The following is an 18,904-nucleotide window of genomic DNA, read 5'->3' as shown; positions in this document are numbered from 1 at the left end:
GGTAGACATTATACCTGCTGAACCTCACCATGTTAGAATTTTCATTGTGAGAATGTTAGCATGCTGACATTAGCTTTAGCTCAAAGCACTGTTGTGCCTAAGTACAGCCTGTAGCATGACTGTCGACTCCGGTCTACTCAAACCACTTACTCGTTCACTCATATTTTACTCCTTAAATAATGGGCAGTAAATAGTTTACTCAATAGTGAGCAGTAAATTGAGATTTTGTACACTTACTAATAATCATTATTTAGATTGTGGATTACGCAATGGTAATTTTTTGATCTATGAAACGCGGAGCATTGCATTGTTAGCAGAACGTAGCGTACATGCCATAGACATTACTTTTTTCATTCTATTGGGGAATTTTTGAGGGCACTTTATAGTGGATACATTTTCACACTCAGAATGCGGACACTCAAATAAAATAGCAGACAGTAAAAATAGTGCACTACTTAGTAAATAGGGAGGGATTCGGACACAGCCTTAGTCCCATTAATTGATCACGTGGCAAGTCCTAATATATCAATCCACAAATTTGAAAAGAAAATATTTCATAAAGATTCAGTTTATATAACAGAAATGACTTATTTCAAAGGAGACAGTGCACTCTGTCTTAGCTGCCACACATTTTGTAAAAATCTTGCCAAAACAAACATCTCCTCATTATCTAAGCATTATAAAAACATATAATCTTCTGACAGCCAATGTGTCCAAGTTTGTATTAATGTGGACTGTGTTGTCAAATTTTAAAGGGCTTAAACTACAGATAATTTTTTCCAGTAGCAGGTAGTGTAATAATGACTAATATGTCTACCCATGTACAAGAACTAAATCTGTAAGTAAAAATATAGTATTAAAAAATATAGCACACTAGGACAACAAGTTTAAACACGTGCAAACAATACCACAAACGTTTGCTTACTTCACAGGTCTTGAGCTTTGGATACCGGAAACCTCACTGCACACACACTTACACACATATACTACACACTTATGATTTATCGCAAAGCTATTTTTAGATGCCCACAGATCTTCATTTAGTATCAGCCATGAGCTCAGATGAGTCTCAAGGAGGAGCCATTTTTACAGAGATGATTTCTAGACCCACATGAATAATTACGATGCATCAGTCTGGTAACATGAGAAGGATCAGTTTCTAATTTCAGCTTATTTACTATGCCACATTTATAGTACGAGCGCAAATGCATCTTTAAATAGAATTTATGTCAAGCTCAGTTTGAAAATAGATATTATTATTGCTCATACATCATGATGCTAACAACCTAGGTACATACATGCAGCCACACTCTGTAACCAGCACTATTTTCTGATAGTCCCATCAATCAGAACAAACAGACCGCTGTTAGCTGAGGCTGTACTTTCACTCGACTGTGTGTGTGTGTGTGTGTGTAGGAGTGTCTCTAAGAGTGACAGGGTTCTCAACACAGTGCAACATTTAATGGGAAAAGCGGGGAGGGCTCATGACAGGTTGCAGCGGTCATGGTTTATTTGACAGGCGCTCCCCTCACAACCCTGGGAATGACGGCTGACATCATCTGCAGAAACTAAGCAACAGCCTAGCACCACCGACACCACCCCTGCCATTTCAGGATATTTTAACAGCAGCAGGGTCAGCTAAGCCAGTGATTGGTGGGTCACATGTTGTTCAAAAGGTATGACACCTACTCATTTGTGCAGGAAATGCTGGTCTCATCCAGGATGTGTTCCATTGTGCTATTCTTTCCAGAGCAGGTGGAAATGTTGCATTTACTGAAAAGCGACTAAAATGTCTAATTGCTGTTCAGACACAGTATAACTTAATATCTACAGTAAGAAAACATGCAGAGGATTCGATGGTGAGGCCTTTCAGATGTCAGAACATCCTGTTGAGCCTTTTGGAGGCTCCACAAGCTTAAAGGCACCCTTTGGAGTTGTCTTGTTATGTTTGCATACAGTGTCTCTCACCATTGTGTGTATCCTTGGTGCCCAACAAATGTTTTGAGTGCATTTTTTTTAAAGAATGAATTTTTTTCTTCATAAAACATTTGCAAACACCTGCATTCCTTGCATTATAGTACGAGATAAACAAAATTGGAGCCCGCTCATCAATATGTTGCTCCATAGGACCACCTGTGGTCAAAAACTCCATAGGGTACCTTTTAAAATAGAAATTGCATAACCATTGTGTTGAAAGCATTTCGTTCCTCATAAAACATTAGCAAAGTCCATTTTTAATATTTAGAAAATTGCATTATTTTCATCTTTGTTGTAATGGCCAAAGTTAGTCTTCTTTTTCCTCTAGAGCAGAGCAACATTTTATCGAACTGTCGATCGGTGGATTAGAACGTATCGCATCACCCGCATGCTTGTGTATGTACATGTGCATCCTCATGCGTACACTAGTCAAGCGGAAGACAGAAACAAAAAGTGGGCTCACTCATCAAAACATACCTTTAATTCACATAAACATTTAAGATGCAGCAGGAGGTAACTTAATTGCTCTCATGTAGCTTTGTCTTCAAACATACAAGCTGGGTTTTTGTTCACAGTAGGTGCTCTCCCGATAAATACCATACCGGATGGTTAAATGTGTGTGTCAAGAACAAACAAGGCAGACCGGAAAAAAACACTAAAATTGACTAATTCTATGCATGTCTCAGTAATTTCTCAGTAATTTTGGCATACCGCTGCTATCATGTAGAGTTGAGTCCTCCGAGCTGGTGGCATCCATTCTTGTTCCTTGAAATATCTTTTTTTTTTTCCAGATACAGGGTAATCTTCGTACCATCCCAAAGCACAGGAAGAAGTTACACTTGTAATAATGAAGATATGAGTTTATCCAGGGTGTTTATTACTCACAAATGAAAATGTGAAATATGTTTCAGTGATTCAAGTATTAGTAAAAAGCACATTTTCATATGCTCATTTATTCATTACTTATTAACAACAGAGTTGTTTATATCCACATTTTAAATTTTTTGAATGTCACTGTAAATTGTGTTATATTAGTTCTCTGTGCTTGAATCGAATTGTGCATGGGATGTTGATGTCATTGGGACATTGAATATGTATTTGGCAGCTTAAGCATTCTTTTGCTTGGGTCAAAAGTGCTAAATCAGCCATTAAAAAATAATGAACTACTGTCTAATTGGCTTATTTAAAAAAAAGAATGAATAAATGACTCAACTTTAATATGAGAAATGTGTATTGACATCTGTGTTGACACTGTTAAAATGTTTCCAGGATCAGTGAAAATATAATGAAACAAAAATGGAATTAGCATATGCTGCATTGCACAATATTTAGTGTCGACCTACAGCAGTTTGTTTATAGTGTGTACATTACAGTACACTTGATTGTTCTTATACAGAATCATTCTGTACTTTAGCATTTGCTAATTAGATGATTTAAGCTGAAGACAAATGCCAATATATTTTTCTGTTTAATTAATCCATCTGCTCAACCCTCCTACAGTAAAACGCATGCTGAAATGTGTAGTGTGGCAGTATGTGTGTTCAAGTGCTTTCAGCCCAGAGGAGAGAGGTCGGCTGAAAATGTGTTAAGCAACTCACTATTGAATTTGAACATTTAACCAGCTTCCATCAAAACACTGATTAATGTGAGGGCACTCCAGAATTTGCTGGAGCATGAAAGAGAGAATGAGGAGGGAGGGAGCGAGGTGTGTGTGTTGGATGACTGTGTGCACACATGTTGTGGGTCAAAGTATTTACACTGTGGACAGAAACAATCTTGAAAATCTGAAATAATTGGTTTTCACCTAAATTGACCCTTTAGGGACAGTACGAAAATTATTGGGGAAGGGAGGGGGGCTGAATCTTATATTTCATTTTATAATAAAACAAGACCCTCCCTAGCCTTATTTATATTTTTATTCGATGGACCCTCCCCTTGATATTGAAAAAGAGATGTAATACCTTCCCCCCAAAATCAAACAACAAATTTATAGCAAAGAAAACAAAACAAAGAGGTAAAAATACAGCCACTCTGTAATTCTGAATAAAGAATTTAGCAAGAGTTGCTAAATAAACGGTTTTACAGCCGTTGAATTTGCTGAATTGTGAACAGGCTCCAGCTCTGTCGCTGAAGGGCTTAAGGGGGCTATATGTAAGAATTGAGACTACTCTCAACCTGTCGAATTCATACTCCAAATCAATAGGAGGCAGCATATCACATATCAGGTCATAACTGATGCTAGTTGCCATTAGCTAGTTAGCTATAAAGCAAATATCAAAACACAATTTAATCACTGTCAGTAAATGGTTAAAGTCACTGCTGACACTGTCAGCGCGTTTGTTTATTTGCAAAAGAAAAGTCTGGAGAGAAGCTATTCCTTAATTTGGCATTTATTAAAGAATTGGAGGATCAAAAGCATCTTGTACAAGGATCTTTTCTATTCAGAAAACCACAGTCAGCAAGCTGTTAATCTGTAGCCATCATCCTAAAAAAGAATGCTATTCTTAACATTACACAGAGTTTTAAATGAAAATGTACAACTATCTGATAGGTTTCTACAGAGGTGGGGAGGAGCTGTGGTTTAGACTTAGCTTACCCTTCGGTGGTGCACAGGCTGGTCCCAGCCTCTTGGCACACGATTCCACGCTTCGTGTGGTGACAACGCCCTAGTGGAGGAATCCTACACTTCCTCTGTTTGTAAGTTGCCGAAGTCTCTGCTTCGTTCCCCAAAACTGATACTTTTCCTCTCATGGTCATTACAATACATACTGTCCTCAGTACATGATGTTCTTTCTGATATCCCTGTTTCTTTGTATAAATGTGAGCCTGTTTGCAACAGCTAATCAACTTTTCCCTGCAGTCAGCAGTCTGCAGGACAACACTAAATTGTTAAGCCTCATGCCCTGTGTGTGTGTGTGTATATGTGTAAAAAAGTTTCAACATGATATTAATATAATAGGCAAGCAACCTTCATTTAAATTTTTAATTCTCACAACACACAGGAGAGAGGGAGACAGCTGTGTATGGCTTGTCAGCTCTCATTTTACACACATGCTAGCAGATTTTATCAGCTGTAGCTAGCTAGCTAATTAAGCTAATGTCAGCGCCATTAGTTGGTTGTAAACACAGTTTTCCGGCTGACTTTTTAATGTTTCCAGCTGATTTTACAAAACAAAAACGTCTTAAATATGCATTCGATGGCTACAGGATATCGTGCTAAAAGACTGAGGCTGAAGCCTCACATCACAGGTAAAAAGTAAACATCCTCACATGAAAATAAAGAAACAGCATTGTTCTTGTATTGCAGTGTAGAGCTAGTTAGTCCTAGTATTTTAAGTGTGATAAGGACAAATGTAGCTCAAACTCTTATTTCATGGTAACATAACCTAGTTTGGATGCTTAGCTTACATACATGGAATACATAGGTTAGATTTACACCTAATTTTGTATTTTAAGTATTGTATTAACAATATGTTTTCACTTTTAACGTTAGTTTTGGGATGAGGACTAACCAGTGTTAGCTGGGCTGACTGGAGTTGCTGGAGTGTAAACTTCCCCAACTCAACAAGAGCAGGACAGAGCCGCTAACATTAGCTTGCATCCAGTAGCATCCAGAACCGGCTCCCACACAGTAGGGAAATACTACAGAGTGAATGTGCCTGTAACCACACAAAATATGTGTATGAAATGTTCCTCAGTATTGGAAGTAATGCTGGGGTACTACTGTGGGTAGTAACCCAGTTAGCCGGACATGCTAATCTTTGAAGCTAATATTAGAGCAGCTCAACACACTGTTTAATGTGTTTTTCTGTTTAATCCATTCCGTACACTTTTTCTCTTGTGTTTTTGGTTTTGAAAAGGTTTTAAAAAAGACACCAGCCTCCAATCTCTTAATATACCGTATTGCTCTTACTACAGCCCCATGCACACCGCTTCAACATGTGGAGAAACCCAAAGTTTGACAGGCCTGCTGTGCATAGTTATGGGTTGCTAAGCCATGATTGGACAATCTCTGTGAGAGGGGTTTAGGGAACGATAAATTCCTAAACACGTACATGGTCATTTCGCTCCTTTTAAATCGTCTGACTTTCTGTCAAATTATCTGTCACTATCTCAGATGAAGCGAGGATTCCTCTGAACAGCAGGGGGGAGGGGTGACTACTTTTTCTAACCATTGTTCTCCAAGGTCAGGCTGAATATATTTCACCTCACAATTTTCATACAGTTACCAAGACTCCAATGTGCACCAATGCAAAAGCAGTTGCATTGCTGAAGGGCACATTTACGAAATGGTTATTCACTTCCTCCCACGCAGGTTTCATGCATATTTTCCATTTGCAGAAAGAGCAACATTCTAGTCACAAGCTTCCCTGACCTTTAAGCTTCTACTGCAGCCATTTAAAAGCAATAGGGGTTTTGAAATGCTAAGCTTTGAAATTACCTCCCCTCACACCACCTGACAATCATACAGCGCATTACAACAGACAGATGTTCATTCAGCCAATTGGATGGCTTGTGGCACGTACAGATGTTAATCTATGCCCAGGAGATGCTTTGAGTGGCAGGTCCAGATGTTGGAAAACACAAGCTAATCAGTTGGAGGTGCACACATACTGTTGCAGATAGTAAAGTGTGAATGCACACATGGGACTAGGGAGTTATATTAATTACATGTGATGGAATTGACATGATTTGATGAGCGCTTCATTGTGTAATTAATGATGACTAACATTTAAAAAACCTAAAATTCACACACACAAAAAATAAAAACAATCTCATACACGCACTACAGACACCACAATGCTTTCTCTTAGGAGAGATACCTGATGCGCCATGCCTTTCTCCACAGAAGACACGCTGTCATGGCAACGGGCTAAAGCGGCAGCTAATGGCCTTCTTATCACTTTAATTCAAATAACTCTCAGGCAAAACAGCAGCTGACTCCTCAATATGTGTGTGTGTCCTCAATACACACACACACATACATACATATGTATATATATATATACATACATATGTATATACACATATGTATATATATATATATATACATATATATATATACACATATGTATGTATATATATATATATATATATTAATATATATATATATTAATATATATATAACTGAAGTGGCTGATATCAAGAAGTCCTACCAATGGCTAGAGCGGGCTGGATTGAAGGACAGCACAGAGGCACTCATCATGGCTGCACAGGAGCAGGCCCTGAGCACCAGAGCAATAGAGGCCCAGATCTACTGCACCAGACAAGACCCAAGGTGTAGGCTGTGCAAAGAGGCCCCTGAGACAATCCAGCACATAACTGCAGGGTGTAAGATGCTGGCAGGAAAAGCATACATGGAGCGCCATAACCAAGTAGCTGGCATAGTATACAGGAACATCTGCACTGAGTATGGACTGGAAACCCCGAGGTCAAAGTGGGAAACACCTCCAAAGGTGGTAGAGAATGACCGAGCCAAGATCCTGTGGGACTTCCAGATTCAGACTGACAGAATGGTAATGGCGAACCAGCCTGACATCGTGGTGGTTGACAAACAACAGAGGAAAGCCGTTGTGGTTGATGTGGCGATACCAAGCGATGGCAACATCAGGAAAAAGGAACATGAGAAACTAGAGAAGTACCAAGGGCTCAGAGAAGAGCTGGAGAAGGCCTGGAAGGTGAAGGCAACAGTGGTGCCCGTGGTCATTGGAGCACTCGGGGCAGTGACCCCCAAACTGGAGGAGTGGCTACAGCAGATCCCTGGAAGAACACCAGACATCTCGGTCCAGAAGAGCGCAGTACTGGGAACAGCAAAAATACTGCGCAGAACCCTCAAGCTCCCAGGCCTCTGGTAGAGGACCCGAGCTCGAAGGACGAGACCACCCGCGGAGGGTGAAGGACAAAGTATTTTTTTTTTATATATATATATATATATATATATATACACAGTTGTATGCAAAAGTTTAGGAACCCCTGACAATTTCCATGATTTTCATTTATAAATATTTGGGTGTTTGGATCAGCAATTTCATTTTGATCTATCAAATAACTGAAGGACACAGTAATATTTCAGTAGTGAAATGAGATTTATTGGATTAACAGAAAATGTGCAATATGCATCAAAACGAAATTAGACAGGTGCATAAATTTGGGCACCCCAACAGAAAAATCACATCAATATTTAGTAGAGCCTCCTTTAGCAGAAATAACAGCCTCTAGACGCTTCCTATAGCCTGTAATGAGTGTCTGGATTCTGGATGAATGTATTTTGGACCATTCCTCCTTACAAAACATCTCCAGTTCAGTTAGGTTTGATGGTTGCCGAGCATGGACAGCCCGCTTCAAATCACCCCACAGATGTTCAATGATATTCAGGTCTGGGGACTGGGATGGCCATTCCAGAACATTGCACTTGTTCCTCTGCATAAAGGCCAGAGTAGATTTTGAGCAGTGTTTTGGGTCGTTGTCTTGTTGAAATATCCAGCCCCGGCGTAACTTCAACTTTGTGACTGATTCCTCAACATTATTCTCAAGAATCTGCTGATATTGAGTGGAATCCATGCGACCCTCAACTTTAACCAGATTCCCAGTACCGGCACTGGCCACACAACCCCACAGCATGATGGAACCTCCACCAAATTTTACTGTGGGTAGCAAGTGTTTTTCTTGGAACGTTGTGTTCTTTTGCCGCCATGCATAACGCCCCTTGTTATGACCAAATAACTCAATCTTTCGTTCTTCGATAAGTTTTTGATCCAATTGTTTCTGTTAATACATGTCTCACTTTGTTCAGTCCCTGATCTCCTGTTGTGCTGGTCCTTTCCTAGATTCTTCTTATTCAAAAGGATGTTAAATTTCTTAATTTGCCACTCCTTGCTCTTCCTATGTTGTGCACCCTGTGCTACCTGTGTAAAGTCCATCACTCTCTTGAGGATTTCTTCTGGGACAATGCTTGATAACTTCTTCTGCAAAAATTCTATTCTGTTCTTCAAATTGTCTATTCTTAAGTTGTTTTCCCTGATCCTTTCACTAAGCATCTGGGTCAGGTTTCTTCTCCAAATCTTCTCTGCAGAAATGGTGGTCTGAGATTTAATCTGCCCAAAGTCTATCAGAGTGTATTATCACCTTGGTCACGCCTATCACATGCTAATCAGGCACTTAGCAGTGATGAAGTAGATGCAGCCAGAGAACAATAGGCCTGATTACTGATTACTGGGCCATCTTGAAACTATTAGGTCAGTTTCAGGTGAAACTAGCTATTTACAGATACTCAGGCAGATTCCTTCCTGAGGGCAGGGCTTATGTAACTCAGAGTAGTTTAAATTTCCAGTTCCCGTCCAATTTTTTCACAATTGAGAATGACTTCCGGATGGGAGCCGAAACGTCTTGATTCTGAAAACAGTGTCCAGATGACTACGACTGAAACCTTTTCTACGATAGAACACTCCTGGACGAATGAGGGACTACACCGTCTTATTTTGAAGAACTCAATCTTTGTTTCATCAGTCCACAGCACCTTATTCCAAAATGAAGCTGGCTTGTCCAAATGTGTGTTTGCATACCTCAAGCGACTCCGTTTGTGGCGTGTGTGCAGAAAAGGCTTCTTTCGCATCACTCTCCCATACAGCTTCTCCTTGTGCAAAGTGCGCTGAATTGTTGAACGATGCACAGTGACACCATCTGCAGCAAGTTGATGTTGTAGGTCTTTGGAGGTGGTCTGTGGGCTGTTTTTGACCGTTCTCACCATCCTTCGCCTTTGCCTCTCCAATATTTTATGTGGCCTGCCACTTCTGGCCTTAACAAGAACTGTGCCTGTGGTCCTCCATTTCCTCACTATGTTCCTCACAGTGGACACTGACAGCTTATATTTCTGCGATAACTTTTGTAGCCTCCCCTAAACCATAATGTAGAACAATCTTTTTTTCAGGTCATTTGAGAGTTGTTTTGAGGCCCCCATGTTGCCACTCTTCAGAGGAGAGTCAAAGAGAACAACAACTTTCAATTGGCCACCTTAAATACCTTTTCTCATGATTGGATGCACCTGTCTATGAAGTTCAAGGCTTAATGAGCTCACCAAACCAATTGTGTGTTCCAATTAAATCAGTGCTAAGTAGTTACAGGTATTCAAATCAACAAAATGACAAGGGTGCCCAAATTTATGCACCTGTCTAATTTTGTTTTGATGCATATTGCACATTTTCTGTTAATCCAATAAATCTCATTTCACTACTGAAATATTACTGTGTCCTTCAGTTATTTGATAGATCAAAATGAAATTGCTGATCCAAACACCCAAATATTTATAAATGAAAATCATGGAAATTGTCAGGGGTTCCTAAACTTTTGTATACAACTGTATATATGGTCTGCATGTTTATACGCACATATATACACACTCCATCATGTTGGCAGGTTCATAAGGAGATTTCAGTTTCATCTCCATCTCTGCTGGACACACACACACACACAGCCATGTCCTAGTGGGATCCATCTTCATTTGCTGTGTTTGAGAGCAGCCCTGAGATTCAACTCTGTTCTCCTCCATAACTCATCCTTATGTCTCCAGATGCTCCTCACTGGTCCTCTCTGCTGTCTGAACACAGCAGTAACATTTCCCACAAGCAGTGGCAAGGACACGATCTTCACTCTCAGTTATTTCCCTACAGATTAAATAAGGAAACATTTGAAAACAAAATGTTGAAGAAAATGTATTCCTTGATCTAAGGTAGGCTACTTACTAAGTCAACAAACAACTACTCAGCAATATGACTTATCTGAGGTCGGTGGGTAAGTGTAAATGTTTAAAAACAAGACTAAATGCATGTTTAGACAGAAAGCAAAGCAAATTTTCACCTTGCACCATTCACGCAAATTGGACCATTTGTGCAGTCTATGTTTATTCGCTCCAAACAGTCATGTGTTTGTGTTGAGCTCAGCTTCTCACTGAACACAGAACTCACCAGAAACTCCAGTTATTTCTTTTATTTCCCTCCAGTCTCATTTTTCCTCTCGTCTGGGTTCGTTTATGAAGAAGATTCATACAGCCCCAGTAAAGGGCAAATTTTTCCAGAAAATTTAAACATTTTCAACTTGCGCAGCTGCACCGGGTTAATTTGTGCACAATTGCGACTTTTCATTGACTTTGTATGCCATCCAAAACCTCTAACATTTACTGTGTGTTCAGACAGAACACGAGGTGTGTTTACAGCCATGCTAGCAGCTTTGTGAGGCTGTAATTAGGCACAGCAGCACTTTGAGCTAAATGCGAACGTCAGCATGCCGATATGATAACAATGACAATGTTAACGCGCTGTTGCTAAGCAGGTACAGTGTTTCGCAGAGGAGCGCTGCAGATTCGGGTGATAATTCTCTGTAGGTTCATCACTGCAATTGACCCTTTTCACATTGTCATTTCATACATTGTTATTTTAAAAAATACCAATTATAGCTGCATTAAAAATTTCGGCGTGGGACGCATGGTTTTCCCTTGTGAAATTCACTTATGCAGGTAGAGGAATGGGGAAAAATCCTTCTGTGTGTAATTTCAGTGAATGAAGGTTGTATTTCGATACCATCTCTATTCATGTTTTTAACTAAAACTCACAAAATGAACTCAGTATCACTCTTATCTTTCACTTCTCTGATTACTACCCACACATCGTGTTGTCACTAGTTTTTGGAAGCAACAGTTCATTATAAATGGGTCGTCTTTGTAAAGTACAGCTCGTGTGTGTGTATGTGTGTTTGAAGGGTGTTTGCTTGTGACTGTGAGTGCACACGGGCAGGTGTGCTGAGAGTGATTAATACTTTGGCAGACAACAGAGCAAAATTAGATTAGAAAGACATTTTCCAAGCTGTGTACCTGTGCTTTTTTTTTCTACAAATGGTACCAGGGGCAGAAATAAACATACAATACAAATGCAGTAATATAGGCATATTAGGCCATTGTTGAATGAGGCAGAAGAATTATGCAATATTTAACATTCTGAGCTAATATAAAAAGGAGGATGGGAGCAGAGACATTTTTATATATTATTCAGAAAACTGGAGTGGGCTAACATTTCAGAAGGCCTATGATCTGTGGGGGGACTTGGCAAGCTAAGCTAAGCTAAGGCTACTGTAGACTAGGCTGCACTAAGCCGACTGATAATAAGAGAGTTGGTGGAGAGTAATCTGTCAGTGTGCCAAAGTGGCGCTATCCTGCGGGAGCTCATTAGCTTAGCATTCTGCCTCAGTGGTCCTGCCTTGAATGAATGGGAGCACAAAGACAGAAACAAGCACTCGTCGTGCTGCCTCCCACAGATCATCATTCTGCCCATCTTCTCTCTTTCTATCGTTTCTCACTCTTCATCCTTTCCCCCCACTGCCCTCACTTCCCTGTCTTTTCACAGGCTGAGTAGTTTAACATGATGCTCCTACATCATTTCACTCTCAAAATGTTCCAGTCACTTTCCAAACCCTGCTTTCACATTCATCAGACATGATTTTAAAGTCAGCCCACAAGAGCCCGTCAATGGAGCCAAACAGCTCTTTCAAAAACTCCCAACCTGGCCCTCCACCAAAGAGATTCTTCTCTGACTGAAGCTACCTCACTCAACTTTCTCTCACTTTTTGTTTCACTTTAATGGCAACTCAAACAGTTTTCTTCTTTTTGTCAAAGCTTTTGTGCACCATCTGCGTCTCCCTTACAATTAACCGTCTCTGTCTGACAGCCAGTGAAACGTTTACATCGCCATTGTGCAGCAGCGGAGCTACACTTTGCCTCCCCGGCCAAGACAGGTGAGCGAACAGTCGAGGATTCCCATTATTAGACGTGTGGGGGTGAAAGCCAGCTTCTCACTCGAAATGATGCTCCGCCATGTCTCGGTGGTGCTCTTTGACAACAATGAATCAGACCCACCTGTGGAGTCTGATATATGGACTTTAATTAGAGGCTTTTTAACTGAGATGTCAACTGTGTGAGGCGGGTTATTAAGACGGGATTGCCTGCACTGCCTTAATGATAAGTAATGAGTATGCAGCCTCTATGGAAATCATGCCTCACTCCTGGATCTGGAGCCAATCAGGTTTCCTCTTACAGGATGTGTCCTTTATGACATACAGATTGTTCAAAGAGGCCAACAGGCTTCTAAATGATTTTTCATGTTTATGTGCACATGCATAGTGGAGCAGAATCCAGCGCTTTCTCTGAGTGATTACCCGTCATTGTGACGATACCATGGTAAAAGAAAAGACACGAGAGAGACGTGAAAAATTAAAGCGCATTGAGATATCAGTTTTATGAGCTCTGTGAATGTACACCTCCATTATTTAGCAGTTCTTGGAGTGCAGCGTAGCCGATCAAAGCCCTCACGCCTCCACTGTAGGGAATTTTTTAGCGTTCCAGGAAGGGAAGTTGTCGCTGCATCCCTCTCATTAAAAAAAATTATGCTTTTGATCTTTTACAATCATGGGATGGCATGCGTTATTCTGTGCCACACGCACATTCACACATATCATCCACACTTCAGCAGGCAGATGGATTATTTATTATTTGTGAGTCACTTTTACATGCACTATGGGGAAATGCCTGAGCAATTTGTTCACATGCACCCACATTTGAACACAAATATGTATCTACACAAAGATAGCAACTAAAATAAAATAAAGTTACTCACATACTGTACATTACATAACGTGACCGTCATAACTAAATGTGCAGTTAAAGCCCTTCCATCACTGAGGGTTTGCGTATAACCGGAGAGATGGTTGTATGAAGTACAGAATAGTACAGAGGGGTCTAAATCCGCTGAGAAGAACCAGCCGGGATCAGCAGGGAGGACCGGGGATCAGAGCCCCAATCCTCTCTGACATACTTCACATTCATTTCTGCCATTCCGCTGAAGCTGTCGGATGTTGCACACACTGAGAAGAGGGGAAATTTGTCGAAGCTTTGCCGGGTTAAAAAGGCAGAGAAGAAGAGAACAGACAGTTGCAAAGGGAAAAGGGGGGGGCGACTTCCTGTCAGTTTTGAGCACGAGCCGAGGTACAGTGAAGGGACACGTACCTTAGAGGCGAAGATATCTTTGAAGTGCTGCTACATCAAAGCACAATCCCTTTCATACCCATTTTTAATCTCTCTCTATCCCCACCAGTCATCATTCCTTGTGTTTACTGCTCCCCCTCAGTAAATGAAGAGAGTGATTGACATACGTATTGAAGGCTTTCGTCTACCTGGGGCAACCGGAAAGTTACACACCTGAGTTCAACGCTTTAGGTACTCTGCAGCCCAGGGCATTAGAGGCATGTATGGAGCCTGATCATACTGAAATAGAACTTTTTGTACAAAAAGGGAAAGGGACGTCTATTATTATTAGTTTGAAATGTGCAAACTATTGTCGACCCAAACACATTAAGTTAACCCCTTTAAAAATCATGTTTACATTTGCAATAACAGCTTGCTAAAAATCCAGCCCTACAACATAACAGTATGTTATGCAGTCCACCCCATTTGTCCAGATAGGGGTGGTAACATTTATATACAATTTACTTTAATATCGTTCAGTATTTCTGTTTAAGTGGTCATTAATGAACATTTCCCACAAGCCCAAGACCGCTATAGATTTGTCACAAATTTACAAGGCAGTAGCCAAAGATGCATGATTCAGACGCTTCAATTGTTCAGGCTCTTCAACCAGCGGATTGTGGAGCAGAGATGTGAACAGGGATGTTTACCGACGGGGGGAGGGAAATTATTAGACGGAACGTGGAGAGTAACACAGACACACATATAACCACACACGACCACATCTATCACTCCCATGTGATTGGCCGTGAGTTGAATTCATATTATCTGGTTGCCCCTTACAGCCATCTCATAATAAACCAAGCTGATGTCTTTCACACACCACCACTATCACCACATACAGTATCTATCCTTCTATTTGGAAAAGTAATAATTACAATACAGCTGTAATTCTGGAGATTTTTAATTGACAAACATATAAAACATTAATTCAAAGCTAGCCTCCATAGTTTGACAAAACTGTCCATATTATTTAACCTCAATTCCCAAGTGGAGACTCAGATCCAAAAAGGAACATACTACAACTATAAATACTGCTTTTGTCTTTAAAAAAAGAGACAGCAGGACTAGAAAGAGACAAAAGCAAACTGTTTTACTGGCGGTGAGAAATGACAGGGGATTTCAAGCATGGTGGACTCGAGTGGCGTTCTTTCCCCCCTGCTTTTCTTTCGTCTGTTTATTGGTTAAATACTACAGCTACCTGTACACACATAGTTTTAAAGGCGGGGGGTTGGTTATCCTCTCAAATGCATAAATGTTGAAGGCTTCTGTTGCCACATCCGTCACGCTATCAGGACAAACATATGGTGGAGATAGAGACCTGTCGCTGCAGAAATACATCCCCAGATGTCTTGGATATGTTGTACTTCACAGTTTAAACAGCGTACTTTCTTTCATCAACCGGTAAAAGATTCAGTAACAATTTATTTCTTCTGAGCTCAAGCAGTGATGGAGAATTTAACTGTAAATCCCATAAAATTGGTTTAATGGCACTATAGCATGTAGCATGAATCAACCACAAGGCATGACGAAAGTGTTCATAAGGAGCAGGATGGTGATGCAACCCATTTTAAAGCTGCACTCAAGAACGAATTAAATAACTACGTGTAATGTGAAAGGGGTCGGATTAATCACCTCACTCTGCAGTTCCCCTCAGCTCTGTGGAGCATTTTAGCGGCTTTCAGCTCATTTTTTTTGGTTTTATGCCAAAAACCGAAACTTTACCGTTTCGGTTCACTCTCACCGCTCTCATCAACCACGTTTCCAGCTGCATACTGCTGTTTTCCACTATCTGCCCGGCCCCAAACGGCAGACAGATGAATTTAGCGACTAGTTGGTGCACATAGTGAAGCATTTTGCAGTTGTGTGACTATGCTGTATACAGAAGATAATTAATAGAAATTTCACTTTGTTCGACCATTAAATATTTTTGATTTGATTTTTTTACATTCTGATTGTGTTTAATGTTAGCATAATTCATTTTGTACTACAGGCACTTAAAATTATCGATTCCAATTGGTTGGAATTAACTTTTACTAATTGAACAATATAACCGGACACGTATGACACAGGTGCTTGTTTGCAATTTTAAATTAATGTGCCATAATTAATGTATTAAACTGTAGGTGAAAACAGCAACAGTGAAGCTTAGCTAAAGAGCTTGGAGATAGGGTTATTTGTGTAACCACCACCAACAAACAAAAAGATAAATAGCTACTCAATGAAAGTAAATGAAACAATTAATTTTACGCCATCCATTACAATCATGGAATGTGCAACTTGTCAGGTATTACCCCTCACTTAAATTAAAAAATCTGATATCTCTGGCCAAATTCAAGACAGTTGTAAATGGTGGTAAATAAATCCATTGTTAGTTGTATTTTATTGGCTCATTTCAGCCTTTTCAGTATAGTTGTCAGTTTTTAGTATTATTTATTCTGTATGACCAATTTTGTATTGTTTTGTCAACAACTTTTTCTGCTGCCATCTTTGCCAGACATCACTTTCAAAAGAGGTTTCGAACCTCAAAGGGACTCACCTTTCTTTCCTTTCTAAAGTTATACTTACAGCAGCTGACATGACTAATTATCACCAGATGGAGGGGCATATTTCCTATCCTGACATCATATTAATCCCATGAGACAAGAACGCAGAATAAATAGGCTCCTTATCATCTTTAGACTAATTGACAATAGGTCATGGCCATGCTTCTATCATAGTTCTGCTCTGTAAGCTCTCCAGCAAGTGCTGAAGATTATTCCTATAGTTCCTACTATTCCTTCCACTTCCAAGTCTGACAAGCTGTTTTCTCTTTTGTTTTTGTCAGCAGGATGGCGGGAAACATCAGGGGATCTGTTTCCACAAGAATAATTCCTTGAAATCACGAGGCATGTGACAGGAACCTGCTTGCTGAACAGAAAAGTTGTAAAGTTGTAAAGATGTGGATCCTTCTATATTATGGATGATTTGTCTTTCACTGTTTGAATTGTCACTTTCTCTGCGTGTATTATTTAACCTCCATGTGCTGCTCCTCCTTTTTTGGTAATACATCGCTACTGCGTGACTGCATTTCCTAAAGAAAATGAATCCAAGTTTGAGCCTTTATTTAATCTGACATGTTAAAGCAGCCGTATTTCTGCTGCTATTCTGCACGTAAATAATTAAACATACGACAAAAGTGTTTTCGCTCGGCTGCAGAGGAGGATGACATGACTGGAAACATGAAATTGCATATATAGTATACGTTTCTATAGGTGGGTTAATAAACAAGTCAAAAAATTACAGGATTTTTCTGATGCTAGTGAAAAGAAACGGGTTAATGAAAGGCAGAGCAGAGAGCTTTGGTTTTTAAGCGCTAGCAGATATGTGGCCATTACTGTCATCCCTACACTTGGCAGCCTGACAATTTAAATTGTAGAGAGAGCAGCAACTACATTTTACATTATTTATGCTACATTTCCTGGTGGTTGCCTCACACACACTCTTATGTTGTGTTTAAGTCAGTTTGCCACTTCCTCGCTGCTTTTGAACAAGAGCTGTTCCACTCCAAGTCCCCCTCCTAACACACACACACACACACACACACCTAAGCTTTTTCAGACTTTTCCCAGCAATATGAAGCAGAAGAAAGGTGGCAGCCTGTCCAGTCTAGATGACATCCTGGTAAAGTGTTATCTAATGAGGAAACAGAGTAGGAGCTAGCCTTCCCTTCTCTTTGTCTCTTTCACACTCTCACACACAAACAGGCAGCTCACTGGTGTACAACTAGAAGAAGAACTACAGAGGACCAGGCCCAATTAGCACTGCTGTCATGGATCCCATGTAGCTAAAGCTCCTATGTAATGCAAGCAGGTGGAACGTCACATCACGACAGTATACAAACTCTCAATGCAGAAATATACAGTAGACACAGCATGTGATGAACACAAGATTTATTCATTTTGTCTTCATGTGTATCACTGATTACATCCATTTTTCATACTTGGGAATAGTAGTCATATACTTAAAAAAAGAACATTTCATTGGCACTGTATCTGAGCACCAAGTGCAGTGCTAATATTACACAACAGTTTGAAATGATTTAAAATCCATTTCATTGGAAACCTACACTACTGAGTTGTAATAGTACAGCAGGGTGTTGGGGTCACTTTTGGGAAAGAGAGTAAAGATACCAAAAAAAGACATGTTATGAAAATAAAGTAGTAATTTCAAGAAAGAGCATAATTTTGCAAGAAAAAGTCATGATATTATGAGAATAAGTTCAATATTTTATAAACTGATAACATTAATGATGGCTCTGTTCTAATTAAGGTGTCCCAGTAAGTCGTGACAGTAAGCCAGCATGCACAATACCAGGACTCTAAAACTGAAGCAGCTAAATGGAATTCAGCCATCATTCATTTTATTATTTACACCTTTTTCTACTGTGACGTGTCAAAAAGCCTATTCAACCTAAAGGGTTTAATGTTAGTCACGCAGTTTACATGCACAGGGATATAAAAAAAAAGATTACAATCATCACAATCATGCTTCTGGTGAAAGACTTTTTTTAAAATCACAAATAGCATCACATATTTTTAAATGCAAGTACATGGACATCTGCTCATATATGTTACAGGAAGTTAACTTCTACTGCATGTTGAACCAACAAGCTTCAACAAATTCTGAAGTGTTCATTTCCATTTAAATAGTCCACAAAAGCTAAACCATAACTGTTGAATCAAATACTTTCCTCTCTGTGGGTGTTCCTGTTTGTCCATATCCACACACACACACACACACACACACACACACACACACTGCATACTTGCATGCCTGTATGCTTGTGCAAATGTGTGTGCGCTTTCGGCACGCGACCAGCAC

The sequence above is a fragment of the Siniperca chuatsi genome, linkage group LG22, assembly GCF_020085105.1.
Source record: "Siniperca chuatsi isolate FFG_IHB_CAS linkage group LG22, ASM2008510v1, whole genome shotgun sequence".
NCBI lineage: Eukaryota > Metazoa > Chordata > Actinopteri > Centrarchiformes > Sinipercidae > Siniperca > Siniperca chuatsi.
Note: the sequence above shows the minus strand (reverse complement) of the source record.